Source organism: Canis lupus, chromosome X (assembly GCF_003254725.2).
Source record: "Canis lupus dingo isolate Sandy chromosome X, ASM325472v2, whole genome shotgun sequence".
Classification (NCBI taxonomy): domain Eukaryota; kingdom Metazoa; phylum Chordata; class Mammalia; order Carnivora; family Canidae; genus Canis; species Canis lupus.
In genome coordinates this window covers 40723781-40739463 of record NC_064281.1, presented here as the reverse complement: position 1 = coordinate 40739463, position 15683 = coordinate 40723781, and the positions used below count along the sequence as shown (strand labels likewise).

Sequence of the window (15683 nt, the reverse complement as noted above, 5' to 3'; positions counted from 1 at the left end):
GCCCTGATACATACCAGGATCCTTGTCCTCAGGAATTTCCCAGGCTGGGGGTGAGGGTGGGGGCCGGTGTGAGTGGTCAGAGCACCTATGCCCTGCCATTTGACCCCAGGGATATTTGAACCTTGATATGCAGGGCCCTGCTCTGCTCTAGCAACATAACAGATACCAACCTCCTTCACCCTTCAATCTAAAAGAGCATCTACTATGTGCAAGGCTGAGGGAACAAGACAGTCACAGACCCTGTAACAGATACTGTCAGTTCCCTGCCCGTATCCCTGTGTCCTTACAGCTCCAGTGTGCACTGGCCAACCGCCAACTGCTAGTGTCTGGATGTCTGTGCTGGAGGGCTTCTGCTCAAGCTGCTTGTTTGTTTGTTTGTCTGTTGGGAGAGGGTAAGCATGCATTAAATTTGAGGGGGATGGGGTGGGCAGGCTGGCTCAGTCCATGGAGCATCTGACTCTTGATCTCCAGGTAGTGAGTTTGAGCCCTACATTGAGTGCAGAGATCACTTAAAAACAAGCAAACAAAAAAACAAAAACAAAACAAAACAACAACAAAAAAAACAAGCAAACAAATTCAAGGGGGATCAGGAGTGCAAGGTGACAGAGGCTAGTATGTAAATAGGGTAGTCACTTGATTTTGGCTCAGGTCATGATCTCAGGGTGGTGAGATTGAACCCCATGTTGGGCTCTGTGCTCAGCAGGGAGTCTGCTTGAGAGTCTCTCTCTTTCCCTCTCCCTCTGCAACCCTCTACCCCTGCATACTCTCTCTAAAATAAATAAATAAATCTTTAAAATAATAGGTGATTAGCTTAGGCCTTGTTGAAAAAGGATTTAAAAAAAAGAAAAGAAAGATGAGGGCACCTGGGTGGCTCAGTCGGTTAAATGCCTTTGGCTTGGCTCATGGTCTCAGGGCCCTGAGATTGAGCCCTGCATCAGACTCCCTGTTCAGTGGGGAGCCTGCTCCTCCCTCTCCCTCTCCCCCTCCCCCTTGCTCATGCTTTCTCTCTTTCTCACACTCTCCCAAATAAATAAAATCTTTAAAAGTAAGTATATAAAAAAAGAAAGATGATTTTTTCTTGAGGGAAAAAATGAAGAAAACAAGAGACAAGCTATGCAGATGCAAAAACATTTCTGGCGAAGGGAACAACTAGTACTGTCCCTGAAGCAAGATGTGCCTGAGCTGTTCAAGGAGCAGCTTGAGGCTAAGGAGATATCTGGGGCAAACCTATTATTGCTGAAACATGACACAGATAAGAAAATTGATGCATGAATCAAATCGTTACTGTAAAAATTAACCCCCCTAAAAAATGAATCACTGTAAGTAATTTCAGAAAAATGAAAATCGCCAAAACCAGCTTTGGGTTAAGTGTGCCAGTGTATGGCATTGAACAAGGAACTAAACTGGCTTATAATTCACTCCAGGGAAAACTCTTAATAGAAATTGATCAGAGAGGTATGATTCCAATTTTTAAATGTTAATGTTTGTAAGCAGAGCCAATATATCAGAGGTTCAGTTGTGTATGAGACAGAGGAGTGAATCCAGGGCCAGCCAGGATTCCGACAAGGCACCTTGGAATCAACCATCATTGGAAGAGTTCCTTCCTTCCTTCCTTCCTTCCTTCCTTCCTTCCTTCCTTCCTTCCTTCCTTCCTTCCTTCCTTCCTTCCTTCCTTCCTTCCTTCATCCCACAAATATTTACTGGGTTCCTACTGTGTGACAGGGGAGAGAGACAGTAGTGAATAAAACAGGCAAAAATCTCTGCCTTCTTGGAGCTGACTTCTATAAAATACAGATAATAAATGGAAAAAACAAATACCAATTTTGTTTTTTTAAAGATTTACTTATTCATTTATGATAGGCATAGAGAGAGAGAGTCGCAGAGACACAGGAGGAGGGAGAAGCAGGCTCCATGCCGGAAGCCCGACGTGGGACTCGATTCCGGGACTCTAGGATCGTGCCCTGGGCCAAAGACAGGTGCCAAACTGCTGAGCCACCCAGGGAATCCCCCAAATACCAATTTTTAATAATGCTTATTGCTAGATCAATAAGTAAAATGTATAATATAGTGATAAATGTAAAGGAGAAAAATGAAGCAGGAAAGGGTAAAGCGAGTGAATGTGTGTGTGTGTGAATGTGTGAATGTGTGAATTTTAACTATTGTGGCCAGGAAAAAGGCCTCACTGAGATGAGACATTTGAGAAAGACCTAAAGGAAGTGTCTGAAGAGAGAGCTTTGAAACAAGAGCCATGATTGCAAGACAATCATGGTGGTTAAGGGCACAGATTCTTTTTTTTTTTTTTTGTATTTTTTTATTGGAGTTCGATTTGTCAAAATACAGCATATCACCCAGTGCTCATCGTCTCAAGAGCCCCCCTCAGTGCCCATCACCCAGTCACTCCAACCCCTGCCCACCTCCCCTTCCACCACCCCTTGTTTGTTTCCCAGAGTTAGGAGTCTCTCATGTTCTGTCTCCTTCTCTGATATTTCCCACTCATTTTCTCTCCTTTCCCCTTTATTCCCTTTCACTATTTTTTATATTCCCCGGATGAATGAGACCATATAATGTTTGTCCTTCTCTGATTGACTTATTTCACGCAGGATAATACCCTCCAGTTCCATCCACGTTGAAGCAAATGGTGGGTATTCATCGTTTCTAATGGCTGAGGAATATTCCATTGTATACATAGACCACATATTATTCATCCATTCATCTTTCGATGGACACCGAGGCTCCTTCCACAGTTTGGCTATTGTGGACATTGCTGCTATAAACATTGGGGTGCAGGTGTCCCGGCGTTTCACTGCATCTGTATTTTGGGGTAAATCCCCAGCAGTGCAATTGCTGGGTCATAGGGTAGCTCTATTTTTAACTCTTTGAGGAACCTCCACACAGTTTTCCAGAGTGGCTGTACCAGTTCACATTCCCACCAACAGTGCAAGAGGGTTTCCCTTTCCCACATCCTCTCCAAAATTTGTTGTTTCCTGTCTTGTTAATTTTCCCCATTCTCACTGGTGTGAGGTGGTATCTCATTGTCTTTTTGATTTGTATTTCCCTGATGGCCAGTGATGCAGAGCATTTTCTCATGCACTTGTTGGCTATGTCTATGTCTTCCTCTGTGAAATTTCTGTTCATGTCTTTTGCCCACTTCCTGATTGGATTTTTTGTTTCTTTGCTGTTGAGTTTAATAAGTTCTTTATAGATCTTGGACACTAGCCCTTTATCTGATAGGTCATTTGCAAATATCTTCTCCCATTCTGTAGGTTGTCTTTTAGTTTTGTTGACTGTTTCTTTTCTTTTCTTTTCCTTTTTTTTCAGTGTTCAGACTTCTATTTAAGATTCTGTCTCCCTTGGGTCAAATGTCCAACCTACATGCATCTTCTGGATCACTCTCCCGGTGGGGTGGGCTGTGTTCTGGTGGCTGAGCAGGGCACAGAGGAGGGGTATGGCATCCTTCCATCTGAGAAAGGACCTTGGTGAGGTTAGTGGCAGTGGCAGTGGCTGGGAAAGAGCTGTCATGCCCTGCATGGGGTGCATGCGAAGTTGCTTCCAACAGGACAGAGGGCCTGTCCTGCGGGGAGCAGCCCTGAGGCCCAGCTCCCTAGAAGACAGTTCTCTCTTGGGGTGGGGGAGGTCATGGTGGAACACCTGCTTCATGTTGGCTGTGGGCCCCTTGCCTGGCACTGTGTGTGCTCAGCCTGTTCCTCCACAAGGAGCTGGGCCCCTAGCCCCTCAGAGGGAGGATCCCCTGAGAGGGTCCTGTGGAATCACGGGCATGGAGCTGATACACAGTGAGAGGGGGGAACAGGAGTGGGACAGGGGCCTGGGCATGGGCATCCGGAGTGGCCTAGTCGTCCTTGTCCTTGGCACCATGCTTGAGAATGCAAGTGAACTCCACGTAGTTGAAGTTGCCTTTCTTATCAATGGGTGCCTCTCGGTACATCTCGTCCACTTCCTCGTCCGTGAAGTGGTCACCCATGGTGGTGAGCAGCTCCCGAAGGTGGTCCTCATGGATAAAACCTGAAGCCTCCTTATCGAAGCAGGCAAAGGCATTTCGGATCACATCTTTAGGGTCTGTGCCATTCAGCTTCTCCCCAAACATGGTGAGAAACATGGTGAAGTTGATGGGCCCTGGGGCCTCACTCATCATGCCCTCGAGGTACTCATTGGTGGGGTTCTTTCCCAGTGAGGCCAGCATGTCATGCAAGTCCTCCTTGTCAATGAAGCCATCTCGGTTCTGGTCAATCATGTTGAAGGCCTCCTTAAACTCCTGGATCTGGGACTGGTCAAACATCGTGAAGACATTGGAAGTGCCCGCTGTGGCTGCTTCCTGGTGGTTTTGGCCTTGGTCCACTTACTGGACATCTTGGCTTCAGGTGGGTGGGGCTTCCCTGGTGCGGAGAAGGTGCTCGCTCGCTGCGTGGGGCTGGTCTTGTTGACTGTTTCTTTTGCTGTGCAGAAGCTTCTTATCTTGATGAAGTCCCAATAATTCATTTTTGCTTTTTGTTTCCCTTGCCTTCATAGATATATCTTGCAAGAAGTTGCTGTGGCCAGGTTCAAAAAGGGTGTTGCCTGTGTTCTCCTCTAGGATTTTGATGGATTCTTGTCTCACATTTAGATCTTTCATCCATTTTGAGTTTATCTTTGTGTATGGTGCAAGAGAATGGTCTAGTTTCGTTCTTCTGCGCGTGGCTGTCCAATTTTCCCAGCACCATTTATTGAAGAGACTGTCTTTTTTCCAGGGGATAGTCTTTCCTGCTTTGTCGAATATTAGTTGACCATAGAGTTGAGGGCCCATTTCTGGATTCTCTATTCTGTTCCATTGATCTATGTATGTTTTTGTGCCCGTACCACACTGTCTGGATTTTCACAGCTTTGTAGTACAACTTGAAATCTGGCATTGTGATGCCCCCGGCTCTGGTTTTCTTTTTTTTTTTATTTTTATTTTTATTTTATTTATTTATTTTTTTTTTTAAGAGAGAGGGAGAGAGAGAGAGGCAGAGACACAGGCAGAGGGAGAAGTAGGCTCCATGCACCAGGAGCCCAACATGGGATTCGATCCCAGGTCTCCAGGATCGCGCCCTGGGCCAAAGGCAGGCGCTAAACCGCTGCGCCACCCAGGGATCCCTGGTTTTCTTTTTTAATATTCCCCTGGCTATTCGGGGTCTTTTCTGATTCCACACAAATCTTAAGATGATTTGTTCCCACTCTCTGAAGAAAGTCCATGGTATTTTGATAGGGATTGCCTTAAATGTGTAAATTGCCCTGGGTAGCATTGACATTTTCACAATGTTAATTCTTCCAATCCATGAGCATGGAATATTTCTCCATCTCTTTGTGTCTTCCTCAATTTCTTTCAGAAGTGTTGTGTAGTTTTTAGGGTATAGATCCTTTACCTCTTTGGTTAGGTTTATTCCTAGGTATCTTATGCTTTTGGGTGCAATTGTCAATGGGATTGACTCCTTAATTTCTCTTTCTTCAGTTTCATTGTTAGTGTATAGAAATGCCACTGATTTCTGGACATTGATTTTGTATCCTGCCACACTGCCGAGTTGCTGTATGAGTTCTAGCATTCTTGGGGTGGAGTCTTTTGGGTTTTTCTACTACAGGATCATGTCATCTGCAAAGAGGGAGAGTTTGACTTCCTCTTTGCCAATTTGAATGCCTTTTATCTCTTTTTGTTGCCTGATTGCTGAGGCTAGGACTTCTAGTACTATGTTGAATAGCAGTGATGAGAGTGGATATCCCTGTTGTGTTCCTGATCTTAGGGGGAAGACTCCCAGTGTTTCCCCATTGAGAATGATATTTGCTGTGGGCTTTTTGTAGATGGCTTTGAAGATGCTGAGGAATGTTCCCTCTGTCCCTACACTCTGAAGAGTTTTGATCAGGAATGGATGCTGTCTTTTGTCAAATGCTTTCTCTACATTTATTGAGAGGATCATATGGTTCTTCATATGTTCATATGTTTTTTCTCTTGTTGATGTGATGTATCACGTTGATTGCTTTACAAGTGTTGAACCAGCCTTGCATCCCAGGGATAAATCCCACTTGGTCATGGTGAATAATCTTCTTAATGTACTGTTGGATCTTATTGGCTAGTATCTTGTTGAGAGTTTTTGCATCTGTGTTCATCAAGGATATTGGTCTATAATTCTCCTTTTTGGTGGGGTCTTTGTCTGGTTTTGGAATTAAGGTGATGCTGGAAGGGCACAGATTCTTGAGCCAGACTGGCTGGGTTCAAATCACAGCCTCTTCCCCAGATTGTGACCTTATGTACCCATTTTACTCTTTTTTTTTTGAATGCTTTATTTATTTATTTGAGAGACAGGGAGGGAGCAAGAGAAGGAGTTAGCATGGGAGGGGGAGTGGCAGAGGGGGGAAGGATAAGCAGACTCCCCACTGAGCAGGGAGCTGACCCAGGGCTTGGCTCCATCCCAGGACCCTGGAATCATCATGACTTGAGCCAAGGCAGACACTCAAATGGCTAAGCTGCCCAGGTGCCCCTCCCCATTTTACTCTTCTATCAGCAGGGGCTAATGACAGTAAGAGAGGATTAATTTGTGGGTGCTTCTAACAATGCCCGACACAGATTAGCCACTTGTAAATATTGGGTGAATGGTTGAATCCTTATTAACATCAATCTAGTGACCATGGAAGTTTTTTTTTACTAAGTGCCTTAAAAAATGAAATTGTGGTAATTATGGTTTGGGGAATGTTTAGATTGTGGACTCAAAATAGAAGGTGGTTTGGGAATCCCTAGGGATCACTTATGGGAGATTTGGGGTCTGGTATGGAAAGTGGTGGTGGCTTCTGGAGACAAGGTTTGGAAAATGACTTAGGTCAGTCAGGGCCATTAGCAATAGCACTCAGAAGAGTGGCAGGATTCTTGGAGTTAGTCATCTCAAAGGTAGAGAGCATCAGGGGAACTCTGCCAGGGTCAGAATGAAGATCCAGGGTTTCAGCTGAAGTTTGGAAAAAGAGCAGCCATGGATGGAGGCCATGGGGTGTCAAGTACAGGTACCCTCTGGGGGCCTAGAAATGCTGTAGTCTTCTTTTTTGTTCTCTTTCCAACTCCCTCTCCTCATTCAAGACTTTGCTAAATATCAGCTTCTCAGAGATGACTCCCCTTATTTAAAATCTGCATCCCCCTTGCTGTTTATTCTCTACGTTTATTGTTGAGCACCCCCCCCAACCCGCCTCTACTGCACACACAAACTGCATTGGGTGTGTTGTCCTTTTAACCGTGGTCATGCTACCAAAAATTAAACAAAAATAAATGAGGTTATTTCAAAGAGAGAGAGAGAGAGAGAGAGAGAGAAGGAGAGGAGGAGGTAGAAAGAGGAGGGAGGGGGGATGGAAGGGAGGGGAGGAGGAAGGAAATCTTCAAAAACCCTAAACCCATCAAGAGGAGGCAGAACTGATGGTTTGGGTCTGGATCACACAGGGCTCTGAATGTCACACTGAGGCTTGGTGCACATGCGGGTGTGGATTTGAACGGATTCCATCCAAATGAAAAACACTCTGCACACACTTTTCAGCCTCTGCTTCTGCCAAGATTCTAAGTCATATTGACTTCTGGGCCATCATTCTTCTTATCTGGAATCTGCTTTCTCCCTTTTCCAGAAAAATTCCACTTGCCCACAGACATGGCCTCTCTGGGGGAAGCTTTAGGGTTTTAAAAAAACAAAAAACAAAACAACCAAACAAGTTCAGAGAGGTCAGTTTGGGATCTGAAAAAGACTTTTGATTAATAAAACTTACCATCTTTAAATTTAATTTTTAAAAAAGATTTTATTTATTTATTCGTAAGAGACACACGGAGAGAGGCAGAGACATAGGCACAGGGAGAAGCAGGCTCCCTGTGGGGAGCCTGGTGTGGGACTCCATCCCAGGACTCTGGGATCACAACGTAAGCCAAAGGCAGACACTTAACCGACTGAGCCTCCCAGGTGCCCCAAACTCAACATTTTTAGTTTAAAGTCTATTTTGTCTGATATAAATATAGCTACACCTGCTTTTTATGGGTCACTACTTGCTTGAAATACCTTTTAGCGTGTCTTCACCTTCAGTCTGTGTCCTTAAGGCAAAAATGAGTCTCTTATAGAGAGTGCATTTTTAGGTCTTGTTTGTTTTTTTTAAATCAATTCAGACATTTTATGTCTTTGGATTGGAGAATTTAATTTATTTATATTTAAGGTAATTATTGATAGGTAAGGATTTATAATTACCATTCTGTTCATTGTTTTCTGGCTCTTTTGTAGGTCTGTTATGCCTTGTTTCTTATCCTACAGTCTTTTTTGGTGCTTTGATGTCTTGGTATCAGTATGCTTTGACTTCTTTATCATGTTCTTTCATGTAAGATTTTTCCCTTGTGGTTACCACGAGGCTTACATAAAGTATCTTAAAATTATAACAATACCCTATTATAAGCTGGTAGAAAGCTAACTTCAATAGCAGTCCTAAACTTGACACTTTTTACTTCTCCCCAGCATAATTTAGGTTATCAATGTTACAGTTTATGTATTTTACATATTGTGTAATCAATAACAGATTGTGATAGTTGTGATTTCTCACGTTTGTTTTTTAACCTTTGTAAAAAAGATTTTACTTATTCATGAGAGACACAGAGAAAGGCAGAGACATAGGCAGGAGCAGGCTCCTCAGTGGGACTCAACCCCCAAACTAGGATCACGCCCTGAGCTGAAGGCAGATGCTCAACCGCTAAGCCACCAGGCATCCCTGTTTTTTAACTTTTAAATTTAGGAATATATTTTTTAAAGATTTGATTCATTCGTGAAAGACACAGAGAAAGAAAGAGAGAGAGGTAGGCAGAAGCAGGTTCCATGCCAGGAGCCTGACGTGGGACTCGGTCTCAGGTCTCCAGGATCACGCCCTCGGCCAACGGCAGGCCCTAAACCGCTGAGCCACCCAGGGATCCCCTGCTTCCTAACTTTTAAACTAGAGTTGTAAGCTAATTACAGTACCACCATTGCCATATTACACAACCATACAGAAAACACAATTACAAAGTGTAAACATATTTTTTAAAAAGTCACACATGTGCACACACGCCGGAAAAATTTCCCAGACTAGGATGAAGCTCCAGAGTTTTGAATACAAGTCAGTCCCTGTGCGCTAGATGAGAGACAAAATAGCAGCCGTCTGGAGTTACTCTTCAAAAGTGTTTAGGACCTGCCCCCAGGTCTCTGCGTTCCTTAGTGCCGCCGCTGCGCAGACTCCTCGCTCCACTGCGTGCGTACAACACTGGCTCCGTCTCTCTTCCCGAGCACCGAACCCGACACCTTAGGGGACCAGCTGAGAGCAGCTGGGCTGAGCTCACCACCTCTTTGCAGGCCCACCCGTCTCGGCGCCATTAGGTGTTCGGGAAGGGGCGGAGCCAGTTGTGACCGATCTGTGGGCCCCTAACCGCCCTAGGGTTAATCAGCTGTTCCTCAGAGCCGCTCTGACACCTTTAGATGGTGGGCTCCAGGCTGAAAGGGCTGAAAGGGCGGCGGGCAGCCAATCAAGAGTTCCGGTTCCTGAGTCGCTGGGTGTGCTGAGGCAGAGGGTAGAAAACTGACCAGTCCGCCTGTCCAGGAGCGCGGAAGCTCGATCCGCGGCTCTTTCGCGGCCAGGGGGCGGGAGTGGGGACTTGATTGATAGCCTTTTCAGTGAGAACGTCCGAGCCCGGCCTCCCTTAAGTAGCACGTGTCTTTTGGCCGTCAAGGGGCGGGTCTTACTTTGACTGACACTCTTATCACCCAATAGGTGTGCCTTATTGGGCTGGGGGCGGGGCGACTGCAGAAAAGGCGGAGTCTTGTTCTTGCGTGACCTGGTTTTGCTTAAAGAGGAAACCCCAATTCCACGTGGATCCTCCTCCCTTTGTCTGGTTTTGAAAAGACTTACGATACTTTTAAAAAATTTGAAAAGTTGGGATCCCTGGGTGGTGCAGCGGTTTAGCGCCTGCCTTTGGCCCAGGGCGCGATCCTGGAGACCCGGGATCGAGTCCCACGTCGGGCTCCCGGTGCATGGAGCCTGCTTCTCCCTCTGCCTGTGTCTCTGCCTCTCTCTCTCTCTCTGTGAGACTATCATAAATAAATAAAAATTTTTAAAAAAAATTTGAAAAGCACAGCTTTAGAGCAATTTGGTTTTCTCATGCTGGATAGAATCAGCGGTCTCACTGCACCTGTGAAAAAGAGCAGCTGTTAGGGAAGGTGGGCTTAGGGGTGGGGACAGGAAATAGAAGTGGTTCTCAGAAGCCACTTAACAGCAATTGGCATAAAATTGGAACTTGATTTGAGGTTTTAGGGCCTGAGAGACTGGGGGGGGGGCGGGTCTTGTCTGATAAAGGGTCTCCGTCTGGTGTGAGCAATGGGGGCTTGGGGGCAATGATGGGGGCCTGTGGGGATCAGTAATGGATGGTTAGTGGTTGAGGTCAGTCTGGATCACCCATGTAGACGCCCACAGTAAGGGCCTGTTCTCTGGTGAGACCAAATGGAATCAAGCGGCTTATGGGGCCGGCGCTGCCCAAAACGCTGCCGTTGCCCCCTGGACATGACAATGTACCCATTATTAGAGACTGGACACAAAGTATAAGACTATTTCTGATGCAGAACATTTGCAGTTTAAAAAATATATATTTTATTTATCTATTCATGAGAGACACAGAAAGAGAGAGAGGCAGAGACATAGGCAGAGGGAGAAGCAGGCTCCATGTAGGGAGCCCGATGGGGGACTCGATTCCAGGACCCCGGGATCATAACCTGAGCTGAAGGCAGACGCCTAACCACGGAGTCACTCAGGTGCTCCAGAACATTTGCAGTCTTGACAGTATTGTACCTTTTCTTGCAAAGGCCACCCAATAATGTGTCAGGAGTCAAGGTATTTGATAGACATCCCCTGCTCCTACCATTGGCAGATAGCTGATGAACATTGAGCAGCCTCCTTAAAAATGGACTCAGAAGAATCTCAGACTCTACCTCTGCCACGTTCTCCTGGCCCAGACACTTTAGTAAGGCACTTTGATCACTGAATGTGGCTGTCAGCAAAAAGGAATCATCTCCTAATGGATACCTCCTAGATAATGATCAGAACAAAAGGGGTGAGTCTTAGAGACCTAGTTTGAAAATCAGGGATTCTGCTCTGCCATTCCTGAGCACTAGGTAATCATCTGGGTGGCAGCTTAGCCTAAAAGAGGCCTAGGAGATTCAGATTTCTGTTTCAGTCACCTGGATTCTTTTGATGGATGAACTTGGTGCTACATCATAAGGATAGAACCACTTTATTGAGTAGTGCTTGCTGAATTCCCCCACAATGGCCCCCAGTGGCCAAGATGGAAGAAGTAAAAAAAAAAAAACCTGTAAATTTTACAAAAATGCCTTTGGTCTTTTTGCACCTGACCCTCCTGGATGAAAGATCTAGGTGCAAGTAGGAGATGATTGGATAAAAGTGAAGTGAAGTGAAGGCACTGGGATAGGACACACTGAATTCCTGGCTGTGGAAAGAGAGTATTTGGGGAGCACATGAGTTAGCCTCTTAGAGCTGTGAGGTGAGGAGACAATTCTTTTTTTTTTTTTGAGGAGACGATTAAATACTCTCTTTGTCCCCTAGATCAAGCATCGAAGTCTGGAAAAATAATCACACAGTCTCTTGGAGTCAAGCAGCAGATGCAGCCGGCAATCTGACCTCCTGCCAGGTTTGTCATCACTTCCTTGGGATGACAAAAAAAAAGGAAAGAAAGGAAGAGGAAAGAAGAAAGAAAGAAAGAAAGAAAGAAAGAAAGAAAGAAAGAAAGAAAGAAAGAAAGAAAGAAAGAAAGAAAGAAAGAAAAAGAAAGAAAGAAAGAAAGAAAGAAAGAAAGAAAGAAAGAAAGAAAAAGAAAAAGAAAAGAAAGACAGACTTATGTGAACATGGCCAGTCCTAAACTATTCTGCTGTGCCTGATACATCAATGTCAGCTCCTGAACCTCCCTCATACCTACACACACACACATACACACGGGCCAGCATGGCCTTGTTTAGATCTGACTGATACAAATTCATCTGCTTCTCCTGACACCTGAGTGGCCTCGGATGATCAGTGCTCAGCAAATTGGCAACAGGCCGTTGATGCCACCACCACCCGTGGGACTTAACCAAACCAACACAACAGTGTTTTCAATCAAGTTTAACAAAAAATTCTGAACTGGAATAAACCGTGCCCTTTTGGTTATGTATTTGTATATGGTGGGGCAGGGGAAGAATGGGGAACAGAATATCTTTTAGACCATTCAGTGCTCCCTCTAGTTAGTGACACCAAACACCAACAAATCAGTCTAAACACCTTTGCGTGGGTTGCAGTATAACAGCCTGGCCATAGACTACTTCCTGGCTGTCTAAGAATACAAGGCCCTGACCACTCATTACCTTGGCTATTTCTCAGGATTGTGTTGACAGCAAGCAACCCTGAGGGATGAGGTAATATCTCCCTCCAGTACACAGAGCAAGCTGGATTCTCCAAGCTCAGCATTTTTTTGGCTGTACTGGAAACCTGCTGCATGTGTAGCATCCACGAGGGCCCTCTGTGTCACCTTTTCGAGATTTGGAGGACACAGAGTGCCAACACCATATGTATGCTGCCTGCTGTGCCCTGAGCAGAAAATCCTCCATCAAATCCCCACGAGTCTCATGTCTTCTGTCAGCAGCCATACAACTTGTTAGCTTCCAAGAGGGTAAAAATCTCAGGCCCTGACAGTCAAGACTTGAGGGATCTTTTTTTCCCCCTGTGTGTCCTGACATTCCCTATAGTTTGGCCATTGGCAGTTTTCAAAGGTCAGTGATCAGCTAGCTGCCAGTGGTGCCAGGGATGTGGCTCGAAGGATCTGAGTCCTGAGGTGATTAGTGGCTGGAGGCCTGTGAGGCTGCTGTTGAGGATCTGTGGTTGTCAGTCACTGGGAGAAGGGATGTGGTGCCAGTGTTGATGGGGACCTGAGTTGGGGTTTGTTTTCTTAATTGGATTCTTTGAGGATTAGTGATTGGCACTTTATGTGATTAGTGGGGGTTTGGGAGGACCCTGTGGGAAGTAGGACTGCCCCATGCCCCAAGGGAGAATGGGTCGGGAAGATACGGAATTGGATTTTCCTTAGGTAATAGGCATCCTTTAGATTCAGACCTATCTGCATTTGGTGGTTAGCTCCACAACTTACAAACAGGTTTGAAAAAAAAAAAAGAAACCTCTCCCAGTCTTTCTTCTATATAGGGAAAAATACAGCCCACTTCTTCCTATGCTTCTCCTTTACTTTTACACAAAACACTTCACTTCTGACACTTCTGGTCACTAAATGTGTAGAGAATTTTCCCCACACCAAGCAATTCTCTGTGACACCAGGTAGATGGCCTACAACCTAACTTGATTCTGACACCATCTACCTTGAGACGGCGTCAGATCCCACAGGTTAAGGGCTCAGTCCCTCAAGACTGACCCCTTCCTCACCTTAGATGCCTACTACCTGCAAGTAGTAGGTCCCCAGGTTACCCACGGAAGTTGTGGCTACAAATTAAAGGTTTCTATGACCCCTTCCTTAGGTTCAAATAAGTTGTCAGAGCAGCTCATAGAACTCAGGGAAGCACTTGCTTGCATTTTTCAGTTTATTAAAGGACATGACAGGGATCCCTGGGTGGCGCAGCGGTTTGGCGCCTGCCTTTGGCCCAGGGCGCGATCCTGGAGACCCGGGATCGAATCCCACATCAGGCTCCCGGTGCATTGGAGCCTGCTTCTCCCTCTGCCTATGTCTCTGCCTCTCTCTCTCTCTCTCTGTGACTATCATAAATAAAAATAGAAAAAAAATTAAAAAAAAAATAAAGGACATGACAAAGGATACAGTTCAATAGTCAAAGAGATACATGGGGCAAGGTCTGGGAGGGTCTCGAGCACAGGAGTTTCTGTCTCTGTGGAGTTGGGTGCATCATTCTCCTAGTATGTGGATGTGTTCACCCACCTGCAAGCTCCCTGAACCCCATGCTACTGGGATTTTTATGGAGGCTTCCTCATGTAGGCATGATTGATCATTAAGTCTGTTTCTAGCCCTCTTCCTTCTCTGGAGAAATGGGAGAGGGCAAGGCTGAAAATCCCAGACTTCCAATCGTGCGTGGCTTGGTCTTTCTGATCACCAGCCCCCACCCAGGAGCTCACCTAGAGTCACCTCATTAGAACAAAAGATGGTTCTAGTGCTCTTTTTTTTAACATTTTATTTATTTAAGTAATCTCTACACCCAACGTTGAGCTCGAATTCACGACCCCAAGATCAAGAGTCACATGCTCTTCTGACTGAGCCAGCTAGTTGTGTTCTTATCACTTAGGAATTTGCAAGGATTTCAGGAGCCCTGTGTCAGGAACCAGGGTCAAAGGCAGATATTAGGATAAAAGATGCTCCTGGTGCTTTTATCGCTTAGGAAATTAAAGGGTTTTCAGAGCTCTGTGCCAGGAACCAGGGGACAGAGGCCAATCTGTAGATTTTCTGTTATCTCATGCCAGCATAGTTTGACTTTGGTCAAATTTCTTATTCCTTCTGAGGCTCAGTTTCCTTATATATAAAATGGAGGTAATATATCATATAATATATATAGTATATAATATGTATAATATCTTAATATTATTGTGAAAAATCCTCAGCATGTCCATAGCGTAAGATCATGCACAATTTTGGGGAAGAACGATGGCAATATACTGGGGTATGTGCCTCTGAATTCAGGACCTGGAGGATAGGGTAGGAGGAGGAACAATGTGGATAGGGAGTGGCTTTTGGTGAAGCCGGTCTGTAGCAAACTGCACACTCACTCACTCTCTGGTAAATCTGATCTCCACGCGTCTTAACAGGTTCTGCGGTATGGCTCAGAGAAAAGCCAGCATGGTCATAGTCTAGATACAGATCTTTGGTTGTTAGCCCAGGTAGGTATCTGGGAAGTTTTAAATTTTGTTAGCTTAGAAAGTAGGCTGTGTAGATTCCCTAGGGTGTACAGTGAACTATCCAGGAGCTCTGTTTTAAGTATCCCTAACATTGTCACCCTGCAGCCTGAGCTCTTGACCTGAGCCTCACAGGCCTGTTTTTCTACAATCACTGACTCAGAAGACCATGGGTCCTTATATTCTTTTTTCCCCGTTCTTACTAAATTGGCTAGAGTTTTCAGTACAATGATGGAGAGAAACATTGAGAGTAGAACCCTTGTGTTTTGTTTTTGTTTTTTAAAGGGAAATCTTTCAACACTTCCCATTGAGAATAATGTGTATTTGTTTTTTTGTAGAGATCCTTACCGGGTTATAGAAGTTACCATTTCTTCCTACTTTACTAAATTAAAAAAAAATTATAGGGCCCCCTGGGTGGCTCAGTCGGTTGCTCAGATGCTCAGGCTCAGGCTCACGGCTCAGGTCATGGTCCTGGAGTCCTGGGATTGAGCCCCCTGTCAGGCTCCCTGCTCAGCGGGGATTCTGCTTCTTCCTCTCCCTCCCTCCACTTGTGCTCTCTCTGGTCTTTCTCACTCATTATTTCTCCCTCTCAAATAAATAAAATCTTTTAAAAAAATCATAAATTATAAATGGCTGCTAAAATTTGGCAGATATTTTTTCTATGTCTTTCTTAGCAGTCACGAGGTTTCTCTCTCTTTTTTAAAAAATTTTATTTATTTATTCATGAGAGACAGAGAGAGAGA

General features: G+C 45.0%; 1 pseudogene; it reads right to left on the bottom strand.

The window, feature by feature from the left end:
* Nucleotides 1–3805: 3805 nt before the first annotated feature.
* On the bottom strand, nt 3806–4400 carry LOC112673261 (myosin regulatory light polypeptide 9-like; annotated as a pseudogene).
* Between the last annotated feature and the right edge of the window lie 11283 nt (nt 4401–15683).